Source organism: Mandrillus leucophaeus, unplaced genomic scaffold (genome assembly GCF_000951045.1).
Source record: "Mandrillus leucophaeus isolate KB7577 unplaced genomic scaffold, Mleu.le_1.0 Scaffold1907, whole genome shotgun sequence".
Taxonomy (NCBI): domain Eukaryota; kingdom Metazoa; phylum Chordata; class Mammalia; order Primates; family Cercopithecidae; genus Mandrillus; species Mandrillus leucophaeus.
This window is the reverse complement of record NW_012101929.1, coordinates 251,672-267,997: the sequence shown is the minus strand read 5'-3', so window position 1 is coordinate 267,997 and position 16,326 is coordinate 251,672. Positions and strand designations below refer to the sequence as shown.

The following is a 16,326-nucleotide window of genomic DNA, read 5'->3' as shown; positions in this document are numbered from 1 at the left end:
TGCTGATGAGTTGATGGGTGCAGCACACCAACATGGCACAAGTATACATATGTAACAAACCTGCACGTTATGCACATGTACCCTAGAACTTAAAGTATTATAATAATAATAATAAAATACCCAGAATCAATAGAAGGGGATGTCTGGGTTAAAACAATGGATTGTGGAGACCAAGGTTCCTGTTACATAGAGGAAGCCTCCAGGTAGCAAGCTTCAGAGAAAATAGATTGCAAATGTTTCTTATCAGAGTTGATTCTCTCATGGACAAGGAAAACATCCTGGAAAAGGAAGACGATTCTTTTCAGAATGTATATTTTCCCCTCAAGAGACAGCTTTGCAGGAATATTTCAAGATATGACAAAGAAACTTATTTAGGGTAAAATATTTTGACTTATTTCAGGGTCTGGTATCTTTCATGTGATGCTATACTAGAGTCAGACTGGAATTTGTTGTCTTATTCCTACAAAGAGTCTGCTTTGTCAGTCTTAAGATCTGTTTTAATGTTAACACTGGTCAAAAGCTGTGCCTGAATTCCAAAAGGGAGGCTTCCCATCATGGCCTGACCTAGTTTTTCAGGTTAACTTTGGAATTCCCTTGGCCAAGAGGAGAGGTCAATTCAGATGGTTGAGGGGCTTAGAATTTTAGTTTTGGTTTACAGCAACCAAGTTAAAAGTAAGTGTGTGCTCCAGTGAGAAATAGGCCACAAAAATATCAGAAGTCTATCTCAATGTGTACAATTGAGGCAGGAAAATAGGGTCTGGAGACAGGGAACTTAGGGCCAATTTGTGCTAACTTCCTAAAAGAAAAAACACCAAGGTCTAGGGGCAGGAAATCTAAGGCCAATTAACACAGACTTCTTAAAGCTAAACCAAAACAGAAAAATCCCATTTCCCCATGCCTAGTAACAAGGGATCAAAGGCTACTCTCCCTAAAATACTTCCCCTTCCACCACATCTCAGATGGAAAGAGAGAGTGTCTTAGATTGGCCACAGGCCAAGCAGGGACTTTCCCTTTATCTGCACAGAGCACCAATTCACCTAGGTCTTCTTAGCCACAGAAGACCAAATCCTTCATCCAGATAAGGGGTAACCGATAAGAACCTCAAAGGGGGTACTTAAAGCCTGGAAAAGTTTGTAACTGGGCTCTTGAGCCACTTGCTCGGGCCCACTGCCACCTTGCGGAGTGCTTTCTCACTTTCATAAATTCCTCTTTTGCTGCTTCATTCCCACGTTTCATGCCTCTACTACTTTGTGCATTTTGTTCAATTATTTGTTCAAAATGCGAAGGACATGGACAACTCGTAGTCAAGACCCTCCACTGGCAACACAATAAATAAACTGTGAATATTTAGGACATTTCTATTCTTTCACAAAGTTTTTTTTTTTTTTTTTAAATTATAATGAATCGTCCTGCAATAGGTAGTTAATCAATATTCAGTAACTGAACAATGTTGGGGCCAAGGGAAAACTTTTTCACCCTCTGAAAGTTCTCTGAAAATAACTGACAAAAGGCAGATTACTAGGAGAAAAGACATACAAATGTATTTAACATGTACACGGGAGCCTTCAAAATGAAGACCCATGCCCAATGGGGTGCAGAAATTTATATACCATCTTGAGGTTACTGAAAGAATAGGGGCTTGGATTCTGGCAAAGCAGGTTATGGGAGTGGGAGAAAAATTCTGTTGGTGGGGGCAATAAATGATCACTAGGGAGAATGAATGAATTGAGGAACAGAGATTAACTTGTAAGTAGTTCTTTTTGGAATTTAAATTATTCTGAGAGACAGACATTACCTTGTGAAGGGATATTTTCAGGTGTGGTTACATTCTTGGTGTTTTTTTTTTCTGCATTGATAATGAGATAACAGGGAAGGAAAGAAAAGACAATTGTTCACCTTAGAAGGTTCAGTCTTTACTCAGATAAAGGAACTTCAGAGAACAACTTCATTCTAGTCTAAGGGAGAGAGGCATGGGGTTGGGAGTTCGGGGGCAATCAGAAAGACTTTGAGGATTCTTTTTCAGTTCAGCATGTACAAACTGCCATATTTTGGGGTATTGATTTCTGAGTCCCAACACCTTACCAACTATATAAGAATAAAAATCTGTCTTGCGTATTGTCCAGCCATTGCCAATTACTTTGTAGGTCCACAACAGGGAATATTTTGTAGGTTTGCTAGGCACAAATTTGAATTATATTTGTCCTTCATTGTATCTATGAAGGAGTAAGTAACTTAGTGAGTGAGCCTAGTTATACCTACACACAGATATTACAGTTAGATGTTATTTTCAATTTGCACCTTGCTCTTCATAAGTCTTTTTGTTGTTTTGAATTTGGAGATTGTCAAGAATGTCACTGGTCTGCTCTGTAGTAGTATACCTGTAACATGAAAACCTGCTGACTAAGTAGGTACTTTTTGATCTTAGATATTTAAGTGCATTAGAGTGAGTCATGATAATACTAGAGATGATGCCGGTAGAGTGGATACTGATCCTGTTTTGGGATTTTTGGGGGCATTGATCGATCTACCAAAAGTTTTAATAAGTCCTCAATGTCAACAAAAAGAGTCAACTGTAAAATATTTGAAGAGATTTATTCTGAGCCAAATATGAGTGACCATGGCCCATGACACAGCCCTCAGATGGTCCTGAGAACATGTTCCCAAGGTGGTCAGGGTGCAGCTTGGTTTTATACATTTTAGGGAGGCATGAGACATCAATCAAATATATTTAAGAAATACATTAGTTTGGTCCAGAAAAATGGGACAATTCGAAGGTGGAGTTGGTGTGTGTTGAGGGGAAGTGTGGAGTGGGGGAGCTAATTACTAAGCTATAGGTAAATTTAAACTTTCTTTGGTTCACAATTGGTTGAGTTTATCTATAGACCTGGGATCATAGAAAGGAAATATTCAGGTTAAGAGAAAAGATTGTGGAAACCAAGGTTCTTTTGAAGTCTTATAGTGGCTACCCTTAGAGATAATAGATGACAAATATTTCCTATTCAGTTATTTAAAAGGTGCTAGGCTTTTAATCTCTTTGGGATTGGGAGTGTCTACAAGAAAAAAAATGTAGCTGTGTTAATAGAGATTCTTTACAGATGCAAATTTTCCTTCACAAAGGACAGCCTTGCAGGGCCATTTCAAGATATAGCAAAGAAACATGTTTTGGGTTATAATATTTTTATTTTCTTCCTTGTTTCATAATGTTATGCCAGAGTCAGGTTGGAAAGTAAGTCATGATATATAGGGTTAAATAAAACCCATCTGATGAGAATGTATTATTTGTAGGGCATGACTCCCCAGACTTCTTAGATAGGAATTTGGACAAGATAAGAATATCAGAGTTTAGTCCTCATCAGAAAACCTTCACTTAACCTTTCAAGCTCTTTCTCATGCAAGCAGAACATAATAGATACAAATGTGCAATTACTTGAAACATTCTGGTTATGTTAGCTTTTCAGTAGTCTTAACTTGAATAATGTATGAATTAATCTCAGCAGGAAAACTTAAACGTGATTTTAGATACTCACTGTGGACCAGTTGAAAAAAAAAAAAAAAGGAGGAATTCAAAACCCATTGAAATTCTAATAACACATTATTCCTGTTTGATTTTCTTTACCTAAAATGACTCACAAGGCATTTGTTTATTACAAAAATTATTCTTGTGCTTGTTTTAGAAATTTTGGAATTACAAAAATCTATGAAGAGAAAACTACAAGTTAGCCATAATCTCACTTTATTTTCCTATGTTCTTATTCTTTTACAGAATTGACATTGAACTCCATATGAAATGTTGTGTCTTATTTTTCTATATGTTAATGTTTTAAAAAAGTTATTGAGATCAAATAAATTGCTAGCATTTAGAGAATTTTGTTATTAAACTACATGGGATATTGCAATATAAGGGAGGGAACTCATAAAGCAAGAGCATGGATGAGGAAATAAGATGTCAGAGCTTTGGATTTAGAACTTACTTTTAGGAGTTTAGAAAACATGCAATTGTTTTATATTTCAATGTCAGAGGAGCTATAGGATTAGAAGAGAACCTGAGTTTATCTAGACCAAAGTGTCTAAATTTTTCTTATAAATAAAGACCCTTATTTTTAAATTCTATTTCATTGTATTTGATTCTATTCTATTTGTAGAGCAAATCATTAGAATTTGCCTCTGGCTTCATAGATGACTTATAATAACTTCTCGGTTGCCTAGAAATCTACCATCTACAGGTTTGGAACCAAACGTCTAGGATTTTCTCCCTGTACCAGCAAGCAGAAGTGCCCTTTACGTAACCTACAAAAAAGGGCAAGTAAATAGACATTATTAATATTATTAAGGAAAAAATTCAGGCTAAATTATCAAGTGATCTATTTTCCAGCATCATTAGGCTTGTCTTTTTGAACAACAAATATGAAACAAAAGCTCTATGAATAGGGAGCAGTTTGTTCAGTTGTCTATTTGCACATTTAGAAGACAAAGTAACCAATAGAAATTTGTTAATTTTTATGCATTTACTATATGCTTAGAACTCTTCTAGATGCTACATGAGAAGAAAAAAAAAAAAAAAACAAAGATAACGTTGTTCATTTATTGACTTCCTAACTCTAAATCCCTAAATCAATTAAAGTAACATTACTCATTTTACAAAAAGAGATAATAGTGCCCTGCATACATTTACTTTTTTTTTTTTTTTTTTGAAAATGCCAGACTGCACCTGTCCTAAGGTAAAGTAAAATGCAAAGTGGATCTATCCTAGATATGGCCAACCAAGGGAAATCTTATTAAATCTTATTCAGGAGCAGAAGGTCGGAAGAACATTTCTTTGTAATCACCATATCCCCTAGTTGCTATAATAAGGGACACTAAGAAATGGACGTCATTAAATCACAAATGCTTCCAGGGGAAGAGCCACAGTGATTCTCATATTTGTTTGTTTAGATTTTTTTTTTTCAATGTCGGTTTCATAAAGGGAATGAAGACTTTGATTTCCAGAGCCGGAGATACTCATCTGCTTTGGAAGTGTACTGTTACCATTGAAGTTATAGCTAATGCTTCCTAAGACTTCCTGGAAATAGCTGCAGGGACTGATCACATTTTCCAAAATTTAATTTTGTTTTTACTTTTGGCTGGTAGGTTTCAAACGGACAGAGGAAGCCCAGCCACGAGACTAATTTTTAAAAAGGCCTAATGAAATCCCAGTTTTCCAATACATCGTCTGTAAGAATATATTATTTTTTTAATTAAAATGTTAAGTGAAGAGTTTTTCTTATTCAAAGCAGTTAATTATTCCAAGGTAAAATGCATCAATTACAATATAGTGGTAGAGAAAAATAACAAAACAATCCTGAATTTATAAACTGAAGTAGGGATTAATAGATTGGATGATTATTTCTAACACCTGTTATTGAATTTTTGTATTCATTGCAGGGACCCATTGCTCATTAGAGTCTGTGAGAATATATACTAAAAAGACAAAGAGATGGTTCCTGCCATCTATAACAGATTTTTTCTCACTTGATCTCATTCTTACAAATGCACATTTTCCTATGTCTAAATAAAACGCTGATTTCTATTTAAATCAGTGTTTGTACATTATCCACCTGCTATCTTGCTCTTTCAAGCCTGTCTCACAGGCTCCTTAGGAACATTTTGGGAAGTGGTATTTAAACTCCCCTTTCTTGCTCTCTTTTTACTTTACTACCTTTAATTTGCACAACTCACAACTTTAGTCTTGGAAGAGGAAGAAAATGTAGCCTTCGAATCTGACTCATTTGACCATCATTTCATCCCATAATCCATATTTACTCTGACGTAGCTTGTACTTCTTCCAAATGAAATGCATCTCTTGCCCTCTCCTGTTTTCCATGCCTGGCAGAGGACAGGCTTTCCTGAAGGGACAGCTGGTTGGCATTCATCAGTGTTTATTGGCCACCTAATGAAAGGTTGTATTTAGTTATCTATTTACCGGGTTGATGAGGGAGGGATCCTTGTCCTAGGTTTATGAGTATGCACAAATACACTGCACCCAACACTGAAACAATGAGATTGACAGCAGTTGTTAGTCACATATACTCAAAGCCCAGGGAAGGAGGACACTGCACACCACAGGGCCACACAGGGGTTGTGCTCAAGAATAGAGTGAACAACCATGGGTTGTGGAAATCAGGTTTGTAGTATTAAGAGGGAGGATCCTCCCACAGGAGGATGTTCTTGGCTTTTTTGAATAACTTTGCAGGCTGACAGGGAAATGAAAACACACTACTCAGGGATAAGAGGAACAGTGCCTAGTTTCCTTGATAAGGGGGAAGGAGTTGATTGGCTAAAGGACCTTATCTGAGAAAACAGAGTGGGAAGAGGAATATGTGGTTAAGCATATGAGGCCCTCCCAGTTTTGCCAGATGTCAAAGCAGCACATAATATTGAACCATAATTTTAGGCCTTATACCACAATTGACCCCTTGATGACTTGACATCAGTTTAAACCTTAGTAATGACTGGGACCCCTAGGGTGTAGGACAAATGTCTTCTGAGGAAGTAAAGTAGGCCCTTGACAAAGAGGTAGAAGTGGTAGTAAAAACCTTGAACCTTATTGGTGTATTCTTTAGCAGACAATAAATGCAATTGAGGAAGCTGTGGCATTGGTGTAGGGAGTGCATGTTCCCATGTATTTAGGCTAATCAATGCCTGTGGCAATACTTACACCCACAAGTGGATACATTTGCCACTTTGCAACTTAAATAAGAGTTGTTTGAGAAGCTGATTATTCCTCAGTTAAGCCAGTTTCCTGGGACCTATAGGGAAGGTAGACGTTCCATTGAATGCGTTTTTCCAGATCCCAGCATGTGTGTTATAAGAAGTAAAATGAGTGCCTTGGTAACTATTAGCAATGTCTGGAGCTCCGATGTATATATGGAGTTTTCTGGTAAGGCCTTGCATTGTGGCCTTAGTATATGTAGAGATATCAATTACCTTGACTTATATTTTGGGAATCTGTGAAGCAAGAGCTTCTTTATTCCAAAGGGAAAACTCTTAGGCAATGACTCAAGAGTTTATAAAAAATTACAGGTGGGCCCATTTGCTGAACAGAGCATCCAGTGCTAAGGTGACTGAAGTGTGGCCAATTGTGCTGATCATTGGGTTTGGTCCTTCATCAGAAATGTCCTGGTTAAGAGATGAAAAGGCGGAAACTCTCTATTAAGATCTGTCATCTATATGGTGGCAATATTGTCCGTAAAGTGTATGAACTTCCATTGTTGTTCACTCCGTTGATCCCAAGGGAGTCTCCAAGCCGTAAAGAAGCTTGGGAGAGAAATGACCTCTTTTAGCACCATGACATTTGCCAATGGACTTATCAGTCCCCCTGCGGGGGAGGTCACCTTTTCCTGCAAGTGGGACATACCATAGGGCCCAGGTTTTGTTCCATGCTGTAGCACAGATGCCTTAGTAACCAAGTTAAGCTTTCATGATATTGCTTTTATAGCCCAAGGTATAACTGACAGCTTAGTATGAAGGTTCATAAGTTCAGGGTCTGTGAAAGTCTCTGTTTCTAAAAGAGATCAGCAGGGGGCCGGCAATTGTTTTTATTAGTAATGACTTTTCAGAGAAACAAAACCAATATATATAATCTCCTATTATGTATCTATAAGTAGATTGATTATAGGACATTGCCTGATGAAATTATAGGCTCTGAAAAGTCCCACAATATGCTGTCTTCAAACTGAAGGCCCAGGAAAGCCAGTGGTGTAGTTAGAAGGCCTGAGAGCCAGACAGACAATGGTGTAGATTCCAGTTAAGATCTGCAAACCAGAGAACCAGGAGTGCCAAGGGCAGCAGAAAATCAATGTTCAACTCATGCAATCAGAGAGGGGGTGAAGTTTTTTTTTTTTTTCTGTTCAAGTCCGTGACAGTTTGGATGATATGGGAGAGAGCCATCTGCTTTACTCAGTCCACTAATTCTAATACTAATCTCTTCCAGAAACATCCTTACACCTAGAAATAATGGGCTGGGCACCGTGGGTCACGCCTGCAGTCCCAGCACTTTGTGAGGCTAAGGGGGGGGTGGATCACCTGAGATCAGGAGTTCGAGACCAGCCTGACCAACATGGAGAAACCCCATCTCTATTAAAAATAAAACATTAGCCGGGTGTGGTGGTAAATGCCTATAATCCCAGCTACTCAGGAGGCTGAGGCAGGAGAATTGCTTGAACCCGGGAGGCGGAGGTTGCAGTGAGCCAAGATCACACCATTGCACTCCAGCCTGGGCGACAAGACCGAAACTCCATCTCAAAAAAAAAAAAATTAATTATCACACTGTTCTAGTGTAGTGTGTGGTCATGGAGGGCAATTTCTTGCATCAGAAGTCTATGGGCAACTTATGATTATCATGGTTGGTCCAGAGACTTTAGAAGACATGAGAAGAGGCTGTTAAAGCCTCTAAAGTGAGAGAATCACAGGGCCATTAATAGAAATGTCTGTTGTATGGGAATTTGGACAGATTCTAGAGCCTTTATTGGAGAGGGTGTCATTCACATTGGGCTGATATGCAGGTAACAGCATAAGTGAGATTAAATGCAATTTTAAAATGAGGGATATGTTGCCTGCAGAACCTCAAAGGCCTAAAAAATGTTGGTCTTGTTTTAACATTGAGGGTATTGAAAGGGTCAATAGTTGTTTCCTGACAGTGGTCAGGGATGGAGCAGCCCTTGGTTTAACAAATAGTGCTTAGTTATTTAACAAAGGCAGTGTGGCCCTTGCACTATGTACAGAACGATGGCCCATCTCTTTTTTGTGGACTTATTTGTAAACCCTGAATAAGTGTATCAAATACATTTTTTCTTCAGAGGATGTTATGTATGTAATGTTATACCTGTGACACTGGAGGAAGGTGTATGTAGTTAAGATATTGCCTGTAAAGGCAGTGGGTGATGGTAAAGTTACTGAGGTATCCCATGGACATTTAAGTGTCATTTCCATTTGGACATGAAGGCAAATTATGACCAAAAGACTTTTGAAAGAGGTACTAATCAGAACATATTGGCCAAATATAATCACAAAATACATACCACTTGCTGACTGGATGGATTTAGTAATTTTGGTAATATTAAATACTACATATGGAGGCATTAGTGGATGTGACTACAGTTTGAAGGTTTTGATAATCCACTGTAAAGAACCACTCATTTTAAGTTTAAGAATAGGCAATTGGGAAGTTAAGGAGAGAAACAGTTGGGATAATCATTCTTTCACTAAATGCAATAGGTCTTGTATAGTAGGTTTTGATCCTTGAAGGCCCTGTTTTGATTTATATTGGACCATATTAACTATTGTAATTGAGGATATGGTCCATGGAGTCCCATTTTTTTAGCCAATTTGTGCCAAAGACTTAATTTAGTTTTAATTTATTACTCATTGTGTCAGAGTATCTGTGCCCACTATGAATTTGTCCTAAAATGAGGCCAATGGGTGCTATGATGATGGGGAATTTAGGCAAATCACTAGCTTCAATGGTTAAGGAGAAGCATATCTATTTGTCTTCTGTTTTATATTCCATAATTTCCCTAAGATTATGGGTGGGGTGCCATATTCAAATTTAATGAGATCTACGGGTATAACTAATCTGAACCCCAGTATTGATTAAGGCCATTAAGCCTTGGCAATTGATATACTTCAGCAGATATTACGGTTAATTCAGGACCTATGTTGCATAGGTGTAAAAGTCAATTAGCACTCTTATTTTCATTGTATAAATTTTTGTAGTAAATTTTGAACTTATAATTGGGTCAATTTGTGGACTTTTATTTCAGTTCTGTATTTTCTCCTCCGTATTCTGGTTTCTTTCTTTATTTCCTATTCCTTGCATCATCCCTTCACCCTCATCCCGCACCACCTATACACATTGATTATACTTCAGGAAGTGTCTCCTCTATTCTGCCTTTATTTATAAATTTCTTTCTCCAGAGAGCCTCAAATCGATGTTGTCAGGGTTAGGGGTCTTCCCCATGTCAATAGTTGCTTTATGGGGTTTAAGAAGCTCACGCTTGAGTCAGGTTTGAGTTAAACTCTTTATTCAAACTTGACTCAAGGTTGGGATATTTAAACCCCATAAAGCAACTATTAACATGGGGAAGGTTTGAGTTAAGCTCTTTACTTTACAATGGCGCAGTGGGTATTTTCTCCTATAAACCCTGAGTATCAGGAACCTTGTTGTTATAGAGCCATAGGTGGCAGCAGCAGAGGTATTTAAAGATCCTGGTGAGTTGTCTGCTATTAAGAGTATGGACTTCAGCATACTATTTTACTTCCTTTTCTGTCTGTAAAAATTTCTTCAGAATGTTTTGGATTTTTAGCCACATGAATTGACAGCTTTCAGTTTCTGTCTCCGTCTAATCACACATAGTGCAGACTTTCTGGTTGGTTACAGGGAAAAGTTTGAGCCCAGTGGCTCATGTCATAGGCTGCCTCCTCCTTCTCCTTCAGGGAGTGTCTGTCAATCTTCCCAAGGTGAGGGTCCACATCCAGTAAAGTAATTTTATCTATGGCCTAGGTGGAAGTCATCCAGCCTCGTGATCACAATATTAACCCTTTGGCATGCTGGTAAGCAGCAGTACTAAGCAAAATCCAGCCATATTGGCTAGGGGTTTTTCATTGGGAGAGTAATTAAGTTACCTTGCTTAGTGTTTTTGAAGGTGCTGGTGCCAAATACTTCCCCTTTACTTTTGTCATAAATGCCTGGGCAATGAACTGCCATGAATGTTCACTTTGATATCTTTGAGGGTCAGGAGAGCAGCAAGAGAAGCAGCAGCACAGGAGATGGGTAAGGCTGCCTCTTTGCTTCAGCAACAAAAACTGTTGTTAGGCAACTGGGATGCCATAATTAATTGTACCCTGCGATGGTAGTCTTCTTCTTTTTCACAAACCTCACAAAGGGCCGTTCGCAGTTCCATTGTAAGGATGCACAATCACAAACAATGTCTGTATAGTGATGGTCATGGGGCTAGACACAGTGCTCTGAAAGCTCTAACCTGTCTATTGGTAAGCAGGACTCAAGCACTGACTGGTTAAGACATGGAGCTGTCAATGATTTTACATGCAAGGGCCTCAGAGACCTTGTGTCAAACACAGGCTAAATCCTTTAACACGTCATATTGGGATATAGTCGACTAATAGTAATTCTTATCTTGGGGACACAAGAGCATTGTAGGGTAGAAAGAGAGAGCAACATCCAACAAATACAACGAAGTGCTGCTTATGCAAAAGTGCAAGCCCACCAGCAGTTGCCAGTTTCATCCCAGGTGGTCTTTACCATATCATGAAGCCAGTTAGACAAAAAAACTTTGGTAAAGCTGACCGGGTGTCCCTGGTCATAGTTGGACCATTCTGTTGATGATGACAGTTGTTTCAGTTGTGTTGTATTAATCCCTTTGATGACAGAGGACTTCTTGCCTTATAGTTTAGAGAATTGCCAAACACCTAACAACAGATGCAGGGCAGATGATATTAACAGCATTTTAATAATGACATATACACACTGCCCCAGGAAGGAGGGCATAGCATGCCATGCAAGGTTACAGTGGGGGTTGCATTTAGGAAGAGTGAAAAAGTATGGGCTATGGGAGGCAGGCTTTGCATAATAGTATCAAGATTGTGACATGATCCCTAGTACTTTCAGGAAAGTGTGTAATTGAATAGTTACACAAGCTGTCAGTGAACTGAAACTGACTATTCAGAGATAAGTAGAAACTGCACCCGGTGCATTTGATAAGAAGGGTTGTTTAGCTTGGAGGCCTTAATTGTGGGAAAAGATTTGGGAAAGGAAGTTGCAATTGGGTCACTTGAAGCTGTCCAAGTTTCACCAGATGTCAAGGCAGCACATAATATCAGGCGTTAGTGTTAGGCCTTACACCACGTGGTGTAAGCAATGAAAGTTTGCAATGGAAAGAGAAAAGGTGAACTAAGGAACTGTGAAAGGAGACTATTGACCTGAGAATTAACTTGGTGGACAGTTAAAGGCCTGTGCTCAACAATACTCTTGTGGGTATTAACTAAACTTCATTTGTCCTATCCAGGCAGGAATTTGGGTTGGTTGTGGAGTTAGATACAACTGTCCTCCTTTCACTGGACCAACTGTGGGCATTAAATTAAGTGGGCTCAGAAATACAGCATTCAGTCATGAAATTGAAATTGATAGCCCAGCAGCTAATCTAACAGGGACACTGAATTAAATGAGTTGGTCTTTTAAGGAATTAAGTTTTGGTACCCAGCCATTTGGGTACTCCCTTTTTTTGCAACTTGCTCTCCCTGGCGTAATGTCCATACTCTGTAACCCATATCTAAATTGAATAAGGGGTAAGTGGAGTTCATCATATCTACCAGCTTTAGATATGAGTTACTCCTTAGATATGAGTTACTCTTTAGATATGATTACTCTTTAGATATGAGTTACTCTTTAGATACGAGTTACTCTGTAATATTAAAGCTGGTAGATACGATTAACTCCACTTACTCCTTATTCAGTGTTACAGTGCCATCTCTTTTCTCCTCTGAGCAGTCTCTCTGGGCCTCCTGAAGTGACAATTAGCTAAATTTAGGAGCCAATTTGGGCTGATGTGTTAATAAGAAAAGGCAATAGGTCCTATCTCCCTTCCCAAAGAGCATATGTGCATATGTAAATGGTGCTTGGAAGAGTACTTTAACTCTGCTAATTAGATAAAAAATGAGTTCTACTACTAAGTGGTTAAATATCCAGACTATGATCTTAAGCTATTGGATTAAGATCTGGATCTATAATTGCTCTTATGACCTTAGACATGCTACTTACTCCTTTGTGTGCTCTGGTTTGCACATATGCAATGAGAGTAATAACAGCTAACATTTATTAAGCCCTTGGTATGTGCAGAGGCTATACATGTATAATCTCATTTAATCCTCACAACACTTCTATGAGATAGGTATCCTTATTTTCACATATGAGAAAACTATTATTATTTTACGTATTCTGAAGACCTCATAGTTAGAATAATTATACCTAGCATTTATTTATTTTTTCTTTTTCCCAGATCTTGGAGATTTATTTATTTATTATTTATTTATTTATTTTTGTTTTAGGTTCAAGGGTACATGTGAAGGTTTGTTACACAGATAAACTCATGTCATGGGGGTTTGGTGTACAGATTATTTCACCACCCAAGTTAAGTACCCAATAGTTATTTTTTCTAATCCTCTCCATCCTCCCACCCTCTACCCTCAAGCAGACTTCAGTGTCTTTTGTTCCCTTCTTTGTGTTCATGAGTTCTCATCATTCAGCTCTCACTTATAAGTGAGAACCTGTGATACTTGTTTTTCTGTTCCTGTGTTAGTTTGTTAAGTATAATAGCCTCTAACTCCATCCATGTTCCTTCAAAATCCACTAAGTAGCATTTATTAAACACTTACTATGTTCTAAGAATTATGCTAAGTGCTTTATACACATCTCATTTAATCTTCATAACTGCTGAATACATTTTCTGAATTATATAGCTAGTGAATTATTCTAGTCTCAGTTTCTCCATTAGCAGATCAGGGATAATAATAATATAACTATTATTATAAACCTTATAAACCTTATAAAGTTGGGATAGAAATTTTACAACCTCAAAAAGCTGTTGTGAAGGTAACACGAGGTAATATGGGTAAAGTATAGCTTAAGCACATAGTATGTGCTGCATAAATAGTAGTTACTATTTTAATTCTATGCTTTACTTTCTCAGGGCATCTTAGTCAGTTCAGGTTGCTGTAACAGAATACCATATATTGGGTGGCTTATAAACAACAAACATTTATTTTTCACAGTTCTGGAGGCTGGGAAGACCAAGATAAACACACCAGCAAATTTGGTGTCTGATGAGGGCCCATGTCCTCATCCATTGCTATTTTCTAACTGTAACCTTACATAAGAAAGAGCAAGGGAACTCTTTTGCACCTTTTTAATAATGGCACTAATCCCACACAAGAGGGCTCCACCCTCATGGTCTAATCACTTCCCAAAGGTGCCATCTCCTAACACCATCACCTTGGGGTTTAAGATTTCAACATATGAATTTTGAGGGGACACAAACATTCAGAATGTAGCATTGGGTGCGAACTGAATGTAACAATGATTACTTACTCACCTCCACTTCTTGCACAGGACATTTTATTTTTCCACTGCCTATCTCTGTACAGACAAGCATTCCTCTGGCATGCTTATTAATCTGGAAGAGGTGCCACACCTCACAACATCCACATGAACCCTTCACTTGTACAGTAGCTGCTGCATTTTCAGTAATGGATGCAATTTTTATTTAGTAGTAAACTTCATGTAAAATAACTGAAAGCAATACATCTTTTGAGTATTCTAAGAATGAGTTATGGCCCTAGTACAATGTTGATGTAAACATTTATTGGACCTACTATAAAATATTACTCATGGAGTCAAATATGCTTGCTGTGTGTCAGATACCACAGTAAGATGTTGGACATAATAAGATGTATTTCTCTTCTATTCCTTTCACCCATCCTTTGAACTAGGTATTCACTTTCTACTTTACAGAGCATAAAATGTAGACTTAGCTAGATTAAGTCACTTGCCTGATGTCATGAAGTTTGTAAGTGGCTAGTAATTATACCAGACTCAAAAGCTCATGTGACCACTTTTATTCCTGTCCTTCCAGTCTTTACATGATTTCAATCTACTTTCCCATATATAGCACATGCCAGTATAAATTCATAAATAAAATACAACTTTTATCTTCTTTACAAAAGAAAGGTAGTAAAAGGTTTCGTTCTCAAACATCGACAGAGAATACTGTCAGAATTCATTTTCAGGACTATGAAAATAACAGGTCTTTGTTGTTATTCTAAATATTAAGATTTAATTTACTATGTCTTAAAGAGTCTTCTAAGTGGACCCTTAGGTTTATGAAATAATCTCTGAAAAGATAGTTTTATGTTTAAGTATGTTTGGAAAATTCTTCATACTATATTCCTTACGGAAGTTTAATAGTATATATTAATGTTTTACAATATTTAATAAATCTTTCAGCAAAAGAATTTGTTTTACTGTATGTGATTTGAAATATACTTAGACATGGAAACTTTTTTTTTCACATAATACCTTTAATATCCCAAAGAATCTGTGTTGTGAATAACATAGCGTTTCCTTTTCATTTCTTTTGCTATATGTATTTCTTTACTTATTTTTTTAATTTTGAAAGTTTTTTTTTTTTAAATCAGCAAATTAGTGTATTCCTACACTGTTCCCCACTGCTACTCTGATTTGATTTTCTATTCCCTCCCATGTCTGCTACACCTATGTCACAGAGAGAAAGACAGAAGTTCTTCATTCCAGGTTGGGCCATGACAAAACTTGCAACATTTCCCACAACTTGGTGTGCATTTGGACAAGTGTTGATATTAACCCATCTGTGGTCATCCATATATTCAAAGTATTCAACAAGGACAGGATACTTCCCAATCTCCAGCTTTTTTAACACTGTCAGTTACTTTACCACATACTTGATGGCCAGCTCTGAGATGTGGTTGCTGGAGATGACCACTTGGCTAAGGTGAAAGCAGTGGCATAGGGTAGGCAAGAGGCTACTGAAGGGGGAGTCCTTTAGTTGGCAGTGGTTCAGGTCCAGGTGCTTCAGCATTCCTGAGACCTCCACCAGCAGGCTGTCTAAAGGCACAGGGACAGGTTGTTGCCACTCGGATCCAACTTCTTTGCCCAGGTGGCATGAAGTCTCTGAGATCTCTGGGACAAGTAGGTAATTTTGATGTCTATAACTCCACATCTTAGGGTCTTTAATGGTCCCTGTATACCAAGAGAGACTTGCTGCAGGTACACATTAGAGTCTTCCTTGATATCCCAGATCTTAGCCTAAGCTTAAGGCATCAGACACCAGGTGAGCATGAATGAAAATATCTCTTTTACTCTATTTTTTAGCTAGTTTTAAAAATCAGCTGCCTTATAGATTAAAATTAATATGTTAATATTTAACAATGTATTTCACATTAATACCAACTTAGTGTCAATAGTATATAAAAAGTTTGCTCCTATTTTCTAACCCCTCCTTTGTGCTTTTATTGTCATACAAATTAAATGTATATATGTTGTGCCTGTTAAGCATATATATAATTACTGCTTCATGTAGTTATCTTTTCAATTAGATAGGAGAAATAAAAAGATACAAACAAAAGGGCATTTATACTGTCTTTTACATTTATTCAGAGAGTTAACTTTACCAATGCTCTTTATTCCTTCATATTGATTTATGCTTTTCTCTTATGTCTTTTCATTTCAGCTAGCATGATAAT

At 37.7% G+C, this 16,326-nt stretch overlaps 1 pseudogene; it reads right to left on the bottom strand.

Annotated features, from left to right (window-relative positions):
• LOC105538383 overlaps positions 1-15,803 on the bottom strand; it is a 96,663-nt pseudogene extending 80,860 nt beyond the window's left edge.
• Between the last annotated feature and the right edge of the window lie 523 nt (positions 15,804-16,326).